The sequence below is a fragment of the Octodon degus genome, unplaced genomic scaffold (assembly GCF_000260255.1).
Source record: "Octodon degus isolate 3935 unplaced genomic scaffold, OctDeg1.0 scaffold00247, whole genome shotgun sequence".
NCBI lineage: Eukaryota > Metazoa > Chordata > Mammalia > Rodentia > Octodontidae > Octodon > Octodon degus.
In genome coordinates this window covers 1,586,268-1,591,213 of record NW_004524823.1, presented here as the reverse complement: position 1 = coordinate 1,591,213, position 4,946 = coordinate 1,586,268, and the positions used below count along the sequence as shown (strand labels likewise).

At 36.6% G+C, this 4,946-nt stretch overlaps 1 protein-coding gene across 1 annotated transcript in view; it reads left to right on the top strand.

Annotated features, from left to right (window-relative positions):
* Nucleotides 1-4,946, top strand: part of Si (sucrase-isomaltase) — a 102,850-nt gene that overhangs the window by 1,451 nt on the left and 96,453 nt on the right. The window lies entirely within an intron of this gene.

Here is a 4,946-nt window from a genome sequence, read left to right as displayed (position 1 = left end):
TCTGTGATACATGAATATATCTTATATATACATATATATTGCAAAATCTATAATACGTATGTCTAATCTTGCCTCTTCCAATGTCTTCTGCCTCACACAGAAAAACAAAAACTACCTAAAGTTTCCATTAGTTCTAGCATAAATTTGTTACATGGTAATTAAAACATAATATTCAATTCATCAAGGAAATTCCTAACAGATGCAATCTTCCTTTAGAAAACTTTAGAAATGACAAGGCGAATAGCTTACCCAAAGATTTAAAAATGTGGATGATAATATGTATTCACACCCCAAGGGAAATGACCAAGGGTTCCTTCTGCTTAATGTTCTCCTAAAGGAATGATTGAAGGATACTTCCAGTGAACCAGTGTGAGCTCTAAAGAACTCACAGGAATGGGACCGCCTCATTGCTCTTTCTTTCTCAATAAAATTAACTAAAAAAATAAAGAATTCACAGGGAAACAGTTCTTAAAAGCCAATGGTTTGGAGTACTCATGCTTACTATTGTTAGCTAACATGTTAGTTACTAAAGAATGTTTTCAATGTGAAACAAACTTATAAATAAAATAAATTCAGCTTTAGCTAATGTACTTTTGCCATCTTAGAAAACAAGATGAACTTATTTTAAGACTTAGCTTAGCATGTCGAAAGGAATCGCTTTTGTCTAGTATCACACCTACAGCCTTCGGCATGCTAAGCAAGCACTATACCACTGAGATACATTCTCTCCTGTCAAATGAATTTAAGTGTTGTCATGACATTTTCACTAGGAAAACTGGAATTTACTGAAAGATTTTTGATGAGTTTCTGGTTTAATACAAACTCTCATCAATTAAACTTTAAACTTATATAGAAACAAAAGAATTACTCAAAGTTAAATGAATACTTCAAGGTCATTCTTCCACTAGGTGAGAAGCGGAGGTAGAATTAAAAGTGGGATTTGTAAAATTCCATGCCAAATCATATTTTGTAAACACAACAGTTTCTATCCATGACTCAGCATCTTTTAATTTTCATTAATTCTTCTTATGGGGTAATATTTTTCTACTCTATAAGGTTGATTAAAAACAAATGATGAGGGCTAGAGAGGTAGTTCAGTGGTCTAAGGGCATGCTCAGACAAGTGCTGGGACTGGGGTTCAATCCCTGGCACCACATGCAGAGCTGTGGGAGGTTAAAAACAGGAGGATCAGTTTGAGTCTGAGCTGTGTAGTGAGACCCTGTATCAAATACATAAAAAATAAATTAATGAAAAGATGAAAAAAATAAAATCTACCTGAAATTCAGAAAAGAACCAGAGTAATGTTTTCTTTTACTCCTTTAGATGTTACAAATTTCAAATGAAAATTTTGTTTAAACTGTCACTCACAAACTCAGAGGATTAAAACACCAGCAAGCAGGTGCAGGGGCCAGAGGTTCTATCCCCGGGCTTGCAGGGCCGGTCCCTGCACTGGAGAGCACTAAAATGGCAATTGAGACTGGGCGTGGTGGCACATGCCTGTAATCCCAGCTCTTGGGAGACTGTAAACAGGCGGATCACTATGAGCCTGATCTAGCAGTGAGACCCTGAACACCCTGTAGACCCTTCCCTAAAATACAAATAAATAAATAAATAAACTGTCTCTCATGTTTTAAAAACATTATTATATAAAAATTTATTGTATAGATATATACCTTAAATATTTTTCACTAATATCTTGAAAGGTTCTTTAATATAATTCAAGTGCTAATTTTCCATCATCCCAAGTAATAAGCTAAAAGTGACTTATCTTAATATATACACTGAAATTCTAAGTATGATAATTATAACACTCAAATAAATATTATGTGGTCCAAAAGAGCTGGTTGGTATTCAAGTTTTTTTTTAAAAAGATTATTTCATAATTATTTTCCTGAAGCTTTAATTGTAGTAATTCTCTTGGAGGAATATATATATATATATATATATATATATATATATAATTAACTTGTTGTTTATACAAATTATTTTTAATTAGAAAAAGCATGCACACATATTGAATTATAGTAAAAATATGGAATATGTAACTAGGATGATAATTTTAAAAACAGTCACTATTCTACTCTAAGTAGTATTTAGTTCAAGTCATCTCATAAAAACATGCAAGAGGCTAAGTAGCTTCAGTAACAACACTTCTTTTTTCACAGTTCTGGAGGTTAAAAAACCAAGGTAAAGATGCCATTAGAATGGTCTTTACTGCTGACTTGCAAGGTGCTGATTCTTACTGTATGGTCATACAGTATTTGTTTGCATGCAGAGAGACAAATTTCTGTTTATATTTTCTCTTTATAAAAAAGTGCAGTTATTAGACTATGGTCCCATATTCACGACCCTATGTCACCTTAACTATTGTCGTAAGAGTCCTACTTCCAAATCTAGTCAATTCTAGTTGGAATTTCAATATACGAATTTAAGAGGGATATAATTCACTTTACAACAATTAGCCAACTCAAGATGCATTATTTTATGTATTAACCTGTAATTTTAGTACTAGATACATACACAATCATGTACAACTTCAATGAAGAATGTGACATATTGGCAGCATTTTTACTATTGTAAGTGTATACCAGTTCCCAGTTGTTAATTCTTTCTAGGGTTGTTAATGTGTACTTAAAGTGTTTTGATTGTGTGGCATTTCAAATAAGCAGAAGTGTTGCGAAGTGGGGCCCCACATCGTGGAGATGGGCAATGGTGTGCTCCTTTGGTGGATGTAATTACAGCTGGTGCTCTCTGCTTGTGTGCCTGTCTACTGGATGAGAAGGGAGTAGCTTTGCCCCAACATATCCCCACCATGGTATTTTCCTTGATACTCTCAACAATGGATTGAATCCAGGAAATTGTAAGCTACATTAAACTGCTGCTTCTTTAAATTACAGATGTTGGATATTCTGTTTAGCAATGGGAAAACAGACCCATGCATCCAATTTATCCTGGAGAAATGAGATCATGGCAGTAGCGGCACCCAACCATGGATTTCAGAAGCCCCTGAAACTGGTTTCCGGGAAGAGTTTGGAACGGTTTACAGATGCAGCCTGGGATTTTGTAAACAGAGCTTGATAGAACATTCTGGTCAGAGCACAGAAGACTAGAATGCTGTTAGAAATGCAAACGGTTACGCCCGGGTTCATCAGGTGCCAGATAGGAACATGAATTCTATTAGGAACTGGACTAGGAGAGCCCGCCAGATAGCTTAGGGTGGGCCAGATAGCTCAGCTGGTGAAAGTGCCTGCGTAGGCAGGTGCAGGAAGCACGGTTCGCTCACCTGCTTGCTGTGCTAGCCTTACCCTCCCAGGCTAGCTGAAACAGTGACTGAGACTGGTGGTGCGACCTTGTAATCCCAGCACTTGGGAGGCTGAAAATAGGAAAACAACTATCAGGTGGATCTGTGTAGGGAGCCCCTATAGATCCTGTACTAAAATACATTAAAAAAATAAAAAAAATAAAAAAAAAGGAATTGGACTAGAGGTCATATGCATTACACTCTGGCAAAAAAAGAAAAAAAAAAGCTTTTATTTTGCTAATGTCCTGAGAACTTGTGGGAAGCTGAGTTTAAAGGCAGTGGTCTAATTGATCTGGTGGAGGAAATTTCAAACTGTTGCAAATATACTGTCTTTGAACCAGATTTACAGCAAGAAATGGAAGCATGACATAAAGTTAAAATAATTCTTTTAAAGAGCCGTGGCTCAAATAGAATCATGGGCAAACTTGGGACCAAAGAGTATGTTGTTCGTTGAAGAGATTAGTGTCATAAAAAGACATTTTGTACTCTTTCCTGGATGGAAGAATGCTTTCAGAAGATTTTGGAAATGAATTAAACTCTGTCTATTACAGGCTCAGAGTTGTGAAAGTATAATGTTTCCTTTGAGGTGAGAGCTGCTGAGCACCATGCCAGAGAAGGACCACTTAAGAAATTAATTCCTCTGGACTGATTTCAATGTGCGCAGGAGTTTGGTCTCTCAGAGAACACTATAGCTATAGTCCATCAAGGGTTGACTGTTGCTCATACTGGCAGCGGGTCCTTGGTATCATCTCTGAGATGCAGGTTTCATAAACATGTAAAACATAAGAGCTATGGGGTCATAGAGGCTTCCACGTAGATTTCCAAAGAAGGTCTTGGAGGTCAGGCAACGTGCCCATGGCAAGGGATATCTGAAGCTGTGTGAATGAATTTAAAGGTGCAGCAGAGACACCAGGAAATCAGAGGTCCCAGAAACAGAACCTCTGCCAAAACCAGCAAGAAGCAAAATACAGCCAGCATAAGGAAGACTCCACATGGCCTGTGGCTTCCAGGGCCACAGATGTAGGGCTCTCAGAGATGTCTGGAGCTCACATTTTACAACCCTGGATCTCAGATGCCAGTCCCAGAGTTATTATTTCCTTTTTAGGTTTATGTGGAATAAGAATTTTAACACAGTGGCATTTAATCTTGAAAATATGTAACTTTATTTTTTATTTTTACAGGGCCTTTATATTTTTATTTATTTATTTATTGACAGAATTGGGGATTGAATTCAGGCCCTTGAACTTGCCAGGGAAGTGTTTATACTACTGAGCCATCTCCCCAGCCCTACAGGGCCTTTTTAATATAATGTTTGCCCTGAGTTTCAGAGGAGTCCTTGAACTGGACTTCTCATCAAAATTGGAAGTTTTGAAACTTTGTGGGAGGGATCACTTCATGTTCAGTTTTATGCATAATAGCTGTATCATGTTAAGTGGAATTATTAAATTTTGTGCTTATTTGGAATGTAAGGATGGTTTAAGGAGATATGACTGAATCTTAATTCAAGGGGTAGACTTGTGCCAGTGAATCTTAATAGTCAGAGTGACAAGAGTAAGACATTTCTGGAGAATGACTGGATTGTGGGGATCCGACACCCTTTTATTTATTTTTATTTATTTATTTATTTATTTATTTATTTATTTAT